The sequence below is a fragment of the Tamandua tetradactyla genome, chromosome 15 (assembly GCF_023851605.1).
Source record: "Tamandua tetradactyla isolate mTamTet1 chromosome 15, mTamTet1.pri, whole genome shotgun sequence".
NCBI classification, from domain to species: domain Eukaryota; kingdom Metazoa; phylum Chordata; class Mammalia; order Pilosa; family Myrmecophagidae; genus Tamandua; species Tamandua tetradactyla.
The window spans coordinates 10,575,701-10,592,776 of NC_135341.1; the positions used below are offsets into that span (position 1 = coordinate 10,575,701).

Sequence of the window (17,076 nt, forward strand, 5' to 3'; positions counted from 1 at the left end):
TGTAAGAGGTCAGCCCACATTCTCAGTGAAAATCCCTAGTTCCAGAAAGAGCAGAATACATGTATATATGCAACTAAACATGCTAACATATCTAGTGGCTACCAAAGTACTCATCTCTGTCTTGCTATCTGCAATTCACTCAGCATGGAAAAGAAGCAAGCCTGTCTGTGTAAACACTCTAAGCGATCGATCAAACTGCAGCCACCTGGGCAAAATATTACAATGGAGACATAGACTAGAATGCCTAGGGGCTAGGAGGAAACAATTATGGAGTGTTTCCTCAGAAGAGCAGGCCAACCAGAAGTACCCATGTATAAGGGGGGATTTAAAAAGCCATGTGCATTCCCAGGTCAAACTGCATACACGGAAAAAACCCAAGAAGACCTCACCTTTCACCTCAGGCTGATATCTAGTTTCAGTGCACGGCTGTCTAAGCAGTGAAGGAGTACTCAGAACAGAGCCAATCTGCACAGACTGGAAGAGGTGTTTTGTTTTTACTTTCGTATTTGTATTTTTGCTTCTGTTGTTGGTTTTGGAAACATCTGTCATAATACCAGTTAAGTACAAGCTAAACAAACAGAGACTTCACTGACCATGCCCAAAAAGGAATACAGTGTTTCCAAAAATACTTTAGAAAATCCTAAACAAATAGACTACTACAGACTACAATAATCAAAAGAACAGCAAACGTTGTATCTCCAGAAAACTTCCCTGTGCAGATGGGTAAAGATTCTGATTTCCAGAATTATCACATTATAATATTCAAATTATTGGATTTCAACAAAAATCACAAGGCATACAAAGAAACAGAAGAGGATGACCCATTCAAAGGAAAAAATAAAGTGACAGAAACCACACCCAAAAAAGCCCAGATACTCTCCTAAACAAGTTCATTAGTTAACGGAAAACATGGACAAAGAGCTAAAGGAGATCAGGAAAATGATATATGAACAACTACAATAAAGAGACAGAAATTATAAGGAACCAAACAGAAATTATGGACCTGAAAATAATAATAACTGAAATAAAAATTTTACCAGAGGGGTTTAATGGCAAATTAGAATAGGTAGAAGAAAATAATCAGTGAATTTGAAGATAGTTGAAATCATCCAGTCTAAGGAGTAGAAAGAAAAAAAAGGAAGTAAAGAGAACAAAACCCAAGGGAACTGTGGGACACCATCAAGCATACCACGCACACTTTAGTTCCAGAAGGAGGAGAGAGAAAGGAGGCAGAAAGAATATTTGAAAAAAATATGGCTAAAAACTTCCAAAATATGGTGAAAGTTCAAAGAACTCCAAATAGTATAAACTCAAAGAGATCCACACCAAGACACATTATAAAAAACAAATGCCAAAGGCTAAGAGGGAATCCTGAAAGTAGCAAAGAGAAGTGACTTGTCAAGTGACAAGACTTCCTCAATAACCTTAACAGCTGATTTAGCATTATAAACCATGGAATCCAGAAGGTAGTTGGATGCTATATTTACAGTTCTGAAAGAAAAAAAAGTCACCAAAAACTTGGTATCTAACAAAATTGTCTTCAAAAAGGAGGTAAACCTACATGGAACATGATATCCAGGGGTGAAAAGTCTCCCTGGCAGTGTGGGAGATGACTCCCAGGGGTGAGCCTGGCCCTGGCACCATGGGATCAACAATGCCATCCTGACCAAAAGGGGGAAAAGAAGTGAAACAAATGATCAGTGGCTGAGAGAGTTCAACTGGAGTTGCGAGGCTACTCTGGAGGTCACTCTTATGCAAGCTTCAGTTACACATTGTTACTTATTATAACTTTCCAAATCCCAATCAAAATCATTCCTTCCAATCCTAAAGAACACCTAGGGCATTATATAAGACTCTACAAAATTTCCATGTAGAATCTAGGGTTCTAGGGTAACATCCCAGAAACCTACAACCTCAAGATGGGCCCCTGAACAAGATAAGTCCTGAAGTGCAGAGGGACCAGCCTCTCCAGAACATCAACTAGTTCCATCCCCCTATCCCATATTATTGATAGCCCCTTCCAACAAGAAAATATTAGAATGGCCATAGCCCAAACACCCCTAAAGATGGGAGAAAGATCAAAAGTGATGGTAGACTTATACAGAGAAGGTAGGGTTTAACAAATGAATATGATTGCTGAATCATTATATTGATATTTCTTTTAGCACCCAATACCTTACAGCAGCTAGAATTAAAACACTAAAATTGTAGAACTGCAATCCATACCAAACTCTGAACTGTTCTACAACTAATTTCTGTGATGTGCTTTGAAATTTCCTGCTTTTTTTTGTATATATGTTACTTTTCACACACACACAAAAGGGGGAAAAAAAGCATTTACACATGCTCAGTTTGCCCAGCACAGACATCATACTGAATAAATACAAAATAGAATTAAAAAAAAAGAAGACAGGGCAGGTCACAGTGATTCAACAGGCAGAGCTCTCACGTGCCATGCTAGAGACCCAGGTTCAATTCCTGGCACCTGCCCATGAAAAAAAAAAAAATCCAGCAGAAGTAAGTGATGACTTACCTTAGCAGTAATTACTTGAAACATAAATGGATTAAACTTTTAAATCAAAAGGCAAAAATTGGCAGAATGGACTTTTTAAAAAAAAGCATGATCCAAATACACACTGTTTACAAAAGACTCACCCTAAATCCAAGACACAAATAGGTTTAAAGCAAAAGGATGTTATGATGATAGGGTTTAATTGTACAAATATAAGAAAGTTCTTAACGTGAACTAGAACAAATGTGTATCACTATTACAAGGTGTTAACAATAAGTTGGTATGTGGAAAAATACAATTAATGCAAACTAAGGCTTATAATTAACAGTAACATTATAATATTCTTTCATTGATTGTAACAAAGGCATTGTGTCAAAGCTAAATGTCAAAAGTAGGGGGATACAAAGGATATGGATTTTATTTTTCAGAAGAAATGATAGTTTTCACATATTGACTGTGGAAATGAATGCATAACTATATGATTATACCAAGAGCTTAGGACAAGAGCTTAGGACAGATTATATGGTGTGTGAATAAAGCTGTTTAAAAAAAAGCAAAACTTGGGAAAATATTTCACATAAATAGTAACCAAAAGAGAGTTTAGGCAGCTATAGTAATAGCAGACAAAATATGCTTTTAAGTAAAAATTTGTTACAACACACAAAGAGGTACATTAAGATAAAAGTGCTAATTTATCAAGTAGATAGAACCATTATAAATTTATCTGCACCTAATGGCAGAGCCTCAAAATATATTAAACAACTTTTGACAGAAATGATGAGAGAAACAGTTCTACAATAATAATTATACTTGTCAATGCAGCACTATCTTTAATGGAAAGACCTAGACAAAAGGTCAGTAATGAAACAGAAAACTTGAACACTACAAACCAATTAGATAACAGACATATATAGAACACTACACCCAACAACAACAGAAAGCACATTTTCCTCAAAGGCACAGGATAGACCATATGTTAGGTACAAAATAAGTCTCATTACATTTTGAAAGAGTGAAATCATACAAAGTAGCTTTCCCAAACACAATGCAATGAACCTAGAAAACAGTAACAGTAAGAAAGCAGGGAAATTCCCAAATATGTTTGAACTAAACAGCACACTCTTAAACAACCAATAGATCAAAGAAGAGATCACAAGGAAAATTAGGAAATATCTTGAGGTGAATGAAAATTAAAACACAACACACCAAAACTCTCAGGATGCAGCAAAGGCAAGTACTAAGAGAGAAGTTTATGGCTCTAAATGCTGACATTGAAAAAGAGCAAAGGTATCAAATTAATTATTTAACTTTATACCTTAAGGAATTAGAAAAAGAAGAGTAAGCTAAACACAAAAATAGCAGAAGAAAGGAAATTAAAAAGGTAATAGTGGGGATAAATTAAATAGAGTAGAAAAACCATTGAGAAAATCAATGAAACCAAAAGCTGGTTGGAAATATCAATAAAATGGGCAAAATTTTAGCCACACTGACAAAGAAAAATGAGAGATAACAAATAACTAAAATCAGAAATGAAAAGTGAGTAATTGCTACCTATGTTACAGAAATTAGAAGCCGCATGAGACTACTATGAACAACTGTATATCAAGAAATTAGATTATCTAGATGAAATGGAAACATTCCTAGAAACACAAATATTACCTACACTGAATCAAGAAGAAATCGAAAGTCTCACCAAACCTATAACAAATAAAGAGATTGAATGAATAATCAGAAACCTCACAACAAAGAAAAGTCCAGGACCAATGGTTTCCCTACTGAATTCTAGTAAACACAACAAAGAAGAATTAACATTAACCCTTCTCAAACTCTTTCAAAAAAATGGGAGAGGAAAGAACACTTCTTGACACATTCTATGAGGTCAATATTACTTTGACAACAAAGTCAGATAGAGATATCACAAGAAAAGAAAATTACAGACAAATACTCTTATCAACATAAATGTAAAAATCCCCAACAAAATACTAGTATACTGAATCCAAAAGCATATTAAAAGGATTGTATACCTTGACCAAGTGAGCTATAGCCAGGAATGTGAGGGTGATACAACAGAAGAAAATGAAAGCATGTAATAAACCACATTAATAGAATAAAGTAAAAATACCACATGATAATCTCAACTGACATACAAAATGCATTTCACAAAATCCAACACCACTTTATGGTTAAAACACACACACACACACTCAGAAAACTAGGAATTAAAGGGATCTTCCTCAACATGATAAAGGGTATCTGTGAAAAACCCACAACCAACAAAGATTGAAAGCCTGAGGTCAGGAACAAGACAAGAGTGCCTGTATTCACAAATGCTATTCATTATTGAACTTGGTGTCCTTGGCAGAGAAATTAGGCAATGAAAAGAAAAAAAAAAAGATAGCCAAATCAGACAGGAAAAAAATAAAATTGTTTCTGTTCACAATATATGATCCTACACATAGAAAATGCCAGAGTCCACCAAAAAAAAAAAAAAAACAACACTGATAGAATAAATGAATTCATCAAAGTTGCAGGATACAAGATTAACATGCAAAAATCAGTTGTGTTTCTATGCACCATCAATGAAAATACCAAAATAGAAATTAAGAATACAATTCTATTTACAATGGCATCCAATGAATAAAATATCCAGGAATAAATTTAACCAAGGAAGTTAAATTTATTTAACTTGAATACTGAACAAATTTATTTGACTTGAACACTGAAAACTATATAACTATTGAAAGAAGTTAAATAAAACCTAAAATGAATGGAAAGACATCCCATGTTCATGGATTGGAAGATTTAATATTATTATGATGTCAAAGTGATCTATAGATTCAACACAGTAACTATCAAAATTCCAGCTACCTTTTCTAAAGAAATGGAAAAGCCAATCCTCAAATTCATGTGTAATTCCGAGGAGACCCAAATAATGAAAACAATATTAAAATAGAACAGAGTTGGAAGACTGACATTTTTTTTCTCCCTATTATTTATTTTTATTTCATATGTTCTACTCATCTGTTGATATGGTAGATAAAAGGAACATCAGACACAAGGTTTTCACAATCACAGAGTCACACTGTGAAAGCTATATCATTGTTGAATCATCATCAAAAAACATGGCTACTGGAACACAGCTCCACATTTTCAGGCAGTTCCCTCCAGCCTCTCCACTACATCTTGAACAACAAGGTGATATCTACTTAATGCATAAGAATAACCTCCAGGATAACCTCTCGACTCTGTTTGGAATCTCTCAGCCATTGACACTTTGTCTCATTTCACTCTTCCCCCTTTTGGTTGAGAAGGTTCTCTCAATCGCTTGATGTTAATTCTCAGCTCATTCTAGGGTTTTTCTCAATCCCTTGATGCTGAGTCTCAGCTCATTCCAGGATCTCTGTCCCACATTGCCAGGAAGGTCCACACCCCTGGGAGTCATGTCCCATGCAGAGATGGGGAGGGTGGTGAGACTGCTCGTCATGTTGGCTGGAGAGAGAGGCCACATCTGAGCAACAAAAGAGGCTCTCTTGGGGGTGACTCTTAGGCCTAGATTTTAAGTAGCCTTGACCTATCCTTTGTGGGGTTAAGTTTCATATGAACAAACTCCAAGACTGGGGGCTCAGCCTATAGCTTTGGTTGTCCACACTGCTTGTGAGAATATCAAGAATTCAACTTGGAAGTTGAATTTCTCCCCATTCTCACCATTCCCCAAAGGGGGCTTTGCAAATACTTTTCCACTCACTGATTGAATCATTCTGGGATTCACTGGGGCATCACTCTGGACAAACCAACAAAATCTCATGTCCTACCTGAGATTCCAAGTACTTATGGCATTCAATTAAACTATCTACATAAGTTGTATTAAGAAATGCACTGGTCAAAATATAAATTTTGTAACAAATAAACATTTTTTGCTTTAGTCTCACACATAAGGTGACATTTTAAAATATTAATTACCATCTATTTTCAGCACCCTGCAATAATGACATTCCTTTGTTGGAAGACTGACATTTCTTGACTTCAAAACTTACTAAAAAATTGCAATCATCAAAACAGTGAGGTTGGCATAAGGACAGTCATAAAGACCAATGAAATAGAATTCAGGCTCCAGAAATAAATGTACACATTTATAACCAACAGATTTTCAAAACGGATGCCAAGTCAAAGCAATGAGGAAAGGACAATCTCTTCAACAAATGGGACTGGGAAAAGTGGATATCCACATGCAGAAGAGTAAAAACTGGAGCCCTACCTTATATCATATACAAAATTTAACTCAAAATAGATCCATGATCTAAACATAAGAGCTAAAACTACAAAAGCCTTAGAAAATAACAGAGGAAAAAGTCTACATGTCCTTGGCTTCAGCAATGTATTCTTAGATATGACACCAAAAGTATAAGCAACAATAAGAAAATAAATAAATCGGACTTCATCAAAATCATAAACTTTGGGCAAAGGATATTATTAAGAAAATTATGACAACCTAAAGAATAGGAGAAAACAGTTATAAATCATATACCTGACAAAGCTTTTATATCCTAAAGAACTCCTACAATTCAACAGCAAAAAGACAAACAACCAATTTTAAAAATGGACAAAAGCCTTGAATAGACATTTCTCCAAAGAAGATATTCAAATAGCAATTAAGCACATAAAAAATTGATAACATCATTAGTATTAGGGAAACACAATCAAAACCATGGGCTACCACTTCATACTAGAATGCTATTATTTTTAAATAATAGGAAATAAGTTTTGGTAATGATATGGAGAAAACCACACACTCATTCATTGCTGTTAGGAATATAAAATAGAGCATTCACTGTGAAAATCAGTTTGTTAGTTCTTCAAAAAGTTAAACATAGAATTACCATATAACCCAGCAATTTCACTCCTCAGTATATACCCAAAAAATTGAAAATAGGAACTCAAACAAACATTTGTACAAATATTTGTAGCAGCCTCATTCACAATTGCCGAAATGTGGAGACAATCCAAGCATCCACTGACAAATGATTGGATAAATAAATTACAATATATACATAAAATGGGATATTTTCAGCTATAAAAAGGAATGGAGTTCTGATATATGTTATACCATAGATGAACCTTGAAAACATTATGCTAAGTGAAATAAGGAAACACAAAAAGATCTTACATACAACAATTTAAATGAAATATCTAGAATTAGGAAATTCATAGAGACAGAAAGTAGATCAGAAGTTACCAGGGCTGAAGGGAGATGGTAATGTGGAGTTCATGTTTAATGGCTACAGAGCTTCTATTTGGGGTCATGAAAAAAATTATGGTAAAGTGGTGATTGCAGTACAACTTTATAAATACAATGATGTCACCAAAATTTAGACTTAAAAATGGTTTAAGCAGCAAATTGCATGTATGCATATGTATTACCACAGTAAATTTTTTTTAAAAGGCTACAGAGTTCTGGCATTCCCAGCCCTCCATCCAGTGGTAAAAGGTAAACCAGGCTGCAGTTCCCTGATTCTCCACCTGGTAATATAGAACCACCAAACCTTCTCCTCCCAGCTACAGAAGAGGTGTAAATCAGCACTTGCTTCCCCGGTTGCCCCAGCAAAGATAAAGTGGGAATCCTACTTGCACCAAGTGGTTGGAAGTAGGAATACTCTTTGTCCTTTAGAGCTATCAAGCCCCTATTTTCCCACCTAACAGTACTGGGTGGCCCAGGAAGTTATCTGCTGCCTACTCCTACCTCTCATTGTCTCTTCCCCGGTGCAGCATCAGCAGGGATCCAGCAGGAGCTCAAGCAGAGACAGAAAAACAAAGTAGAGCAAAATAGCATTGCAAGGGCTCAAAAATCTAAAATATCATTGGAACCTACAGTTAATCTAAGCAGAAAAACTTATTGCTAAAAATAAGATATAAGTAAAACCAAGAGTCTCCTAACATAATATTTAAAACATCTATGATACAATTTTAAAAATCATGTCATGCCAAGTAGCAGGAAAATCACATCTTGAATAAGAAAAGATAATCAAGGGGTGTTGATACTGAGATGAATCACATATTAGAACTATCTGACAAAGAGTTTAAAGCAACTACCATACAATTGCTTTGACAAGAAATTACAAATCCCCTTAAACAAATTAAAACCTAGAAAACTTCAGTTTATCAAAAGCAGTTATCAAAATCATGGAACCAAAACTATAATAACTGAAATAAAAATTCAGTGGTTGGGCTCAAGAGTAGAGTAGAGGTGACAGAAGAAGGACAGAGTTAGTGAGCCTGAGGACAGACCAGTAGAATTGACTCAATTTATGAAATAAAAAATGAATAGAGCTTCAGGGACCAGTAGGAAAATACAAATATTCATATTCATTGAAATCCCTGAAGGAGAGAAGGAAAAAATATGGGGCTTAAAAAATATTCAAAGAAGTAATAACTAGCTGATTTCTGGGAAAATGGCAGAAGACAGAGATCCAGGATGCATTCCTTTCACCAAAACAATGATTAAACAGACAGCACTGTCTGAAACAACTATTTTGAAAGTCCAGAGGCCAATAGAACCTGGTACAACATCCAGGGACGAGTGGAAGCAAAAGATTGATAAATCAAGGTAAAAACAGTAAATTGCTCCCTCCTTATGGCGGCTGCTTGCACCCATGGCCTACTCTCACAGGACCCCACCATGGCATCCAGCCCCTAGCTAGCTTAATGGTGAAAGAAAGGGACAAAAAAAAATTCTCTTCTCCAAGAACAGAGGTGGACACAGCCAGTCATTGATCACGGCCTTTGATTAGCAACTCTGGGTCACTGGGGACCCAGCCCTGAGGGTGGCTGCTCTTTCAGCCTGCCCCAAACAAAGGCAGTAGCGTCCATTGTTTCAAACCACACCAGAGAGGGGCAGCAGAGGTGGATACTGAGCTTCCTCAGGGAGAGGAGGACACTTAGTTGAAGGGCTGCATTTGCAGGGAAAGCTAGAAAGGTCAGCTTTGGGGAGCCATCAGAGAAGCTTTTGGTGCCTTTCCTGATCCCCTCCTCGGGGTACCTTGTTGCTGGTCTCTGCCCTCTTTGTAGCTCCCTAGGTCTGTTCTGTCTGGGAAAGAGTGGATTGGGAGAGCCCTCTTCATGTGCCCTTCTCCCAGAATTTGCCCTCCAGGCAAAAACAGCTTGAGACAATGAATAGAAAAATGCAAAAAACTATAGAGGGAGAGAGTCTTGGACAAAGGCCTGCTGGCTTCAAACACCCAGTAGAGGGAGGTCTGTCTCCCAGGAAACAGAGAGGACAAGCAAACTCCTGTACGTAGGGGAACTCCAAAACAACAAAAGACCAGGACAAGACAGAGGCACAGAAAGACAGGGAAAACCCCACACACTGCATTCGCCTTAGGCAAACCTTCCTGAGGGGAAGCCTGAAGCTCTGGAAAATCTCTCTCTTTTCACCACCTGATTACAAAACCAAGAAACAGATATCTCAGGGAATAAACCCCAGAGTTAAGATTTTAAAATATTAAAAGATACAGTTTGCAACAAAAGAATATAAGACAAATAAACAAAAAGAAACAGTAATTGCCGCCCTTCCAAAGGAAGAGGATAAAAATCTAGAAAACACAAATGAATAAGAGGAGAATGTGGATATACCAAACAGTCTTTTAAAACATGATCTTAGGGCAATGCAACAGTGGCTCAGTGACAGAATTCTTGCCTGCCATGCCAGAGACCCAGGTTCGATTCCCAGAGCCTGTTCATGCCAAAAAAAAAAAAAGATTTAAAAAATGCTCAAGGAGATGAAGTACAGAGAAAGAACCAAGGATATCAAGAAACAATGAATGAACAGTAAGAGAGACTTAGTAAAGAGACAGACATTTTCAAAAGGAACCAAACACAACTACTGGAATTGAAGACCACAGTAACTGAAATGAAAAATGCCCAGGAAGAAAAAAAAAATTGCGCAGGGGGTTTCCAGAGCTGATTGTACGGGCAGAAGAAAGAACCAGTGACTTGAAGACAAGACATTTGAAATAAGTCAGGCTGAGGAGCAGAAAGAAAAAAGAATTACTAAAAACAAAAATAGCCTAGCACCGCTTGGACACCGTGAAGCTTACCAACTTGTGCATTATGGGAGCCAAGGAAGGAGAAGGAGAAGAAGGGTCAGAAAGAATATTCAAAGAAATAATGACAGAGAATTTCCCAAACTTAGCAAAAGATGTGAGTATATGCATCCAAGCACCCCAGAAAAAAACAAAACAGGATAAACATGAAAAAAAAATACACTCTATCATATACTGATCACACTATCAAATGAAAAGGACAAAGAAAGCATTCTGAAAACCATATGAGATAAGCAACCTGTTCTATACAAGACAGGACCAGTTAAATTGAGCACCAATTTCTTATCAGAAACCTAGGAGGCAATAAGGTAGGTTGTTGAAATACTTAAAGTACTGAAAGAAAACAACTACCAGCAAAGAATTTTATATACAGAGAGACAATGATTCAAAAAGGAGGAACAGGGAGCCACCAGAACCGACAGCACCAACACAACAGGTAGAGCCCCGGGGAAGCCATTGCAGAAGCCTGGAGGCAAAGCTAGCAGATGGCACCGCGTGCCTTTCCACCTGAGAGAGAAATACCGAACACCATCAACCTTCTTGAGCCAAGACAGACTCATTGCAGAAACAGGACTCCTGAGGCCCACGATCCACAAGACATTTTGGTTGAGCCCCTACCAGCCACCCACACTTTACTTGCTGCAGCAGCTGCTGTGGTCCCGCAACGCCACCACTGCTGACCAACATCAACAACATCTGGCCCAACCTCTTCCTGGGAGATGCGTATGCAGCCTGGGACAAGAGCAAGCCCAGCCAGCTGGGCATCGCCCACATTGTGGACATTGCTGCAGGCAAGTTTCAGGTGGACACAGGTGCCAAGTTCTACTGCGGAATGCCCTTGAAGTACTATGGCATTGAGCTGGTGACAACCCCTTCTTTGACTTCAGCGTCTATTTTTTGCCTGTTGCTCAGTACATCTGAGATGCCCTCAGCATTCCCCAAGGCCGGGTGCTGGTCCACTGCACCATGGGGCTGAGCTGCTCTGCCACACTCGTCCTGGCCTTCCTCATGATCCATGAGGACAAGACGCTGGTGGAAGCCATCTAGGAGGTGCAGGCCCATCACAACATCTGCCCAACTCAGCCTTCCTCTGGCTGCTCCAGGTTCTGGACAACCAACTGAGGCAGGAGATGGCCTAGCTCTGGCCTGGTAGGCAGCCAGGGACCCCAACCCTCCAGCCAGCATGGCCTGACCACACCAGCCTGGTCCTGGGAATAGTAGCCTCCACTGTTTCTGGTGAACCTGAGATGTAAATTCCAAGTGGGGGCTTAACTGAGACAGAGACAGGAATGGCTGAGCACATGGATTTTCCTGACCCAATCCAGAGATTCTTTATGTGAAGGAGAGTTCAGTCTGTCTCTATAATAAAGAGTTCATCATAATAAAAAAAGAAAGACAGAGAAACAGACTAAAACATTCTCAGATAAATAAAAGCTGAGGGAGTTCATCACGACCAGACCAATACTATAAGCAATACTAAAGAGAGTACTGCAGTCTGAAAGGAAAAGACATTAGACACTGATTCAAAGCAGCATAAAGAAATATAAACCTGCAGCAAAAGTAGCCTTTTGAGTAATTATAAATTCCAATATTGTAGTAGTATATTGTTTGGTATGTAACTCTACCACTTCCTTCCTACACGTGCTAACATGCAAATGTATAAAAAATAATGACAAATCTGTATTTTTAAACACATACGATGTACAAAGATGTAAATGGTAACAAGTATAAAAAAGGGGGGGAGGCAGGGACATAGCAGTAGAGGAAAAATACATGTGCATGTATGATAGTTTGGAGACTTTATGGACCCCAGAAAGGCATGTTCTTAAAGTTAACCCATTCCTGTGGGTGTGGACCTATTGTAGGTAGGACCTTTTGGTGAGGAGTATCTTAACCAAGTTAATGTGACACAAACTCATCCAGGGTGTTCTTAATCCTCTTGCTGGAGACTTTCATAAGAGAGTGAAATTTAGACACAGAAAAAGACACACAAGCCAGAAGCTGAAAGCAATGAAAGCCAGACGAGAAGGGAGAGACCAGCAGATGCTGCCATGGGTCTTGCTATATGACAGAGGAGGGGAGAAAGCATTTCCTGATGGTGCCTTGATTTGGACACTTTTCTCATCCTCAAAAATGTAACCTTGGAAGATAATAAATTCCCTTTGTAAAAGTCAACCCATTTCATGGTATCTACATTTCAGCAGCTTTACCCGACTGAACGGGACACCAAATAGTTAAAGCAATATTCAAAAAGAAGAATGAAGTTGGAGGACATACTTCCTAATCTTAAACTTATTACAAAGCCACAGCATGGTACTGGCACAAGAACAGATATGTGGACCAATGGAATCTAATTGAGAACTCAGAAATCAATTTTTAAAGTTATGGCCAACTGGTTTTTGGGAAGGGGGCAAAGACCATTCAACTGGAAAAGAATAATCTCTTCAACTAATGGTGCTGGGAAAACTAGATGTCCATTTGAAAAAAAAATGGAGGGACAAAATAGACTCAAAGTGGATGAAAGACATAAATATAAGAGTTAGAACTGTCAAACCTTTAGGAGAAAATGTAGGAAAGCACGTTTAGGACATTTTGTCAGGCAATGGTTTCTTAGACTGTATACCTAAAGCACAAGCAACAAAAGCAAAATAGATAAATGGGACCTCATCCAAATTAAAAACTTTTGTGCCTTAAAGGACTTTATCATGAAAGTAAAATGACAACCTATACAAGGGGAGAATATATTTGGAAACCACATACCTGATAAAGGATCTATTTATTTCCAGAATATATAAATAAATCCTTCCCTTAACAACAAAAAGATAAATAATCTGATTAAAAAGGGGACAAAATATGTGAACAGACATCTCTCCAGTGAACAATACAAATAACCAGGAAGCACATGAAAAGATGCTCAACATCATTAGCCACCTGGGAAATGCAAATCAAAACTACAGTGAGTTACATTTCATATCCATCAGAGGATGTGAAGAAATAGAAACATTCACTCATTACTGGTGGCAATGTAAAATGGTGCAGCCACTTGAAAGACAGTATGGCAGAAAGCTAAGTATAGAACTACCGTATGACTCAGCAATCCCACTACTAGTTATACTCAAAAGCACTGAAGAAAGGACTCAAACAGACATTTGCACAGCAATGTTCATAGCTACATTATTCCCAATTGCCAAAAGATGAAAGCAACCCAAGTGTCCATTAACCCATAAATAGATAAATAAAATGTGGTATGTGCATACAATGAAATGTTGTTTAGCCATAAAAGGAATGAAGTCTGGATACACGTGACAACATGGATGAGCCTAGAAGACATCATGTTGAATGAAATAAGCCAGGTAAAAAGGCACAAATAGCGTATGATCTCACTGATTTGAAACAATAAGCAAATTCACAGAGTCAGAATATAAGTTATCAGGGAACAGGGGGTGGGATAGGGAATGGCAAGTTAAGGCTTAAAATTTAAGACATTCTTATTTGGAATGATGGAAATATTGTGGTAATGGATGATGATGATGATAACATTATGAATGAAATTAACAACACTGAAATCTATATCTGAATATGATAAAAAGGAGAAATTTTAAGTTAGATATATGGTAACAGAATTTTTTTTTAAAACATGGAACTACACTACACAAATAGTGAACCATAAGTAAAACCATGGACTTTCGTTTATAGTACAATTATAAAAATGTTTTAATTAATTTTAATAAAAGTTCTACATCAATGCGAGGTGTTCGTGGTAGAGTAGTATATGGGAATCTTGTATTTCATGCATGACTATTCTGTAAACCCACAACTTTCCTAACAAAGAAAAAATATTAATTGAAGAAAGAAACAGTTGAAAACTCCCCAAATTTGGCAAAAGACATTGAATAAATCAGAGTTCTCTAGAGAAATGGAACCAACAGTAGATATCTGTAAATGAAATTTATAAAGGTATCTCAAGGAACAGTGGGGATGCTAGAATCCAAAATCTGTAGGGCAGGTTGTGAAACTGGCAAATCCAACATGGGGTCTCAAACCCCATGGGAGAGGCTGCTGGCTGAAGCAGCAGTGAAAGGGTCTCTCTTCCCCCTTAAAAGTTGTCAACTGATTGGATCAAATCCAGTTGATTGGATTACCTCGTTTGTGGGAGAGGGACCCTCAGTTGATCATAATGTCATCAGCCATAGCTGCAGTCAACGACTAATAATGCACCAGCCTTCTGGCTTATCAACCAGCCATGAAATATCCTTGCAGCCAATGGTTAGGCCAGTAATTGCCTGACCAGACAACTAGGCCTCATCACCTGGCCAAGTTGACATCAGAACCCAACCACCACATACATAAACCTAGGCATTCAAAAAGATGAGTGCACCCCAAATAGGATAAACCCAAGGAGATTCCTGAAAAAACACATCATAATTCAACTTCTGGAAATGAAGACTAAGAGAAAAGTTAAAAAGCAGCCAGAGATAAACAATGCATTACTTAAAAGGGAATACCAATTGAAATGACAGATTTCTCATCAAAAACCATAAAGGGCAGGATGTGGCACATTTTTCAAGTGCTGAAAGAAAATGAATTCTGGATCTTGTGAAACTATCCATTAAAAAGGAGAGGATAGGGTGGGCCACGGTGGCTCAGTGGCAGGGTTCTCACCTGTCATGCCGGAGACCCGGGTTCAATTCCCGGTGCCTGCCCATGTCCAAAAAAAAAAAAAAAAGGGATAACGGTGTTCTTAAGCCTCCTCTTGCACTTTCATGGTAATGATGGGCTGCGGCTGCTAAGTGGGACCCAGATGATCACTATCTGCTCGGGTAGTCTTCCCTGCCTCTCCCTTTCCACTTGCAGGCGGTGCCCATGTCCGCCAGCAGGTCAGTGGTGCCACCCAATCATTCACAGACCAGCTGGCCTCGGGGAGTCAACCAGTTTGGCCACAAGCACATCCAAAAGACCAAGCCCCTCACTCTGGAGGGCACCATCAACCCCACCCTCTTACCAATTTTACTTTTGGTGTAAAAGAGCCCCTCTCTGAGAAAGACAGCTCTGTTGCAGTCAGATTTCAGTGCATGAGGAAGAAATTTGATACAATTGGAACGAGGAGGACTGTAGAAGGAGTTCTGATTGTGCGTGAGCATCAGCTACCCCATGTGCTATAGCTACAACCAGGAGCAGCTTCCTTCAAATCACCTGGTGGTGAACTCAATCCAGGGGAAGATGAAGTTGAAGGACTAAAACGTTTAATGACAACGATACGAGGTCATCAGGCTGGAGCCCTGCAGGACCAGGTTACTGATACCTGCATGGTAACCGGTGGGGACCACATTTTGAACCTCCTCAGTTTCCATATATTCCTGCACATATGACAAAGCCTAAGGAACCTAAGTTGTTTCTGGTTTAACTTCACGAGAAAGCCGTATTTGTAGTCCGTAAAAATCACAAGCTGGTAGCTGCACCATTGTTTGACTTGTATGACGATGCACCTGGATATGGGCCCATCATTTCTAGTCTCCCTCAGCTTTTAAGCAGGTTCAATTTTATATACAACTAAATTTCTGCACCGAGGAGAAGTGAAAGGAGCCATCTCTGCGAGCACAGCTACACAGTGTGGAAGAATAAACATGGTACAAAAGTGTTTTTGGTTTTATCTCTTGCTCAATCCCTAAATTGCCCCCTACTTTCTATTGTTTGCATAATAAAGTTAATATGAAGAATTAGATAGTGGTGTAAACAAACGTTTAATTCACTTTGGTTCTACTCATACTTTTCTGTACAACATTAGAGTGAACTTCTTTGCTTTTGTATTTTTTTTTACTTCACATTAAACTTTTAAAATTCAGAAAACTAAAAAAAGAAAAAGAAGGGGATAGCAGAGAAGCTAACCCTGCCTATACTTATGCCTGAGCATTACTTCCAGAGGACTCTTTTCTTGCTCAGATGGCCTCTCTCTCTAAACCAACCCCGCAAATAAAATCACTACCCTTCCCCATCATGGGGCATGACATCCAGGGGAGAAAATCCTGGCAATGTGGGACATGACACCCAGGGCTGAGTCTGGCCCTGGCACTGTGGGATTGTCAATGCCTTCCTGACCAAAATGGGGAAAAGAATTGTAACAAAATAAGATCTCAGTGGCTGAGAGAGTTCAAATAAAGTCGAGAGGCTATTCTGGAGGCTACTCTTACACAAGCTTCAGCTAGATATTGTAATTTGCCATGGTTTACCAACCCCCAAGCAAAACTATTCCTGCCAACCCTAAAGAACACCTAGGGCTCTATATCTAGTTTCTACAAAGGTTCCATGTACTATGATTACTTTCCAGAAACCTACAACCTCCAAATGGGTTCCCAGGCCAGATAAGTCCTGAAACCCAGATGAGCAGCCTCTCCAGAACATCAACTGTTCCCATCCCCCTACCCCATATTATCAACAGCCCTTTCCTACATGAAAAAGTTAGAATATGCA

General features: G+C 38.5%; 2 pseudogenes; both read left to right on the forward strand.

Moving 5' to 3' along the window:
• Positions 1–7,811: 7,811 nt before the first annotated feature.
• Positions 7,812–11,747, forward strand: LOC143657810 (dual specificity protein phosphatase 13B pseudogene; annotated as a pseudogene).
• A 3,724-nt stretch (positions 11,748–15,471) lies between these two features.
• LOC143657811 (cleavage and polyadenylation specificity factor subunit 5 pseudogene) lies at positions 15,472–16,162 on the forward strand (annotated as a pseudogene).
• Positions 16,163–17,076: the final 914 nt, after the last annotated feature.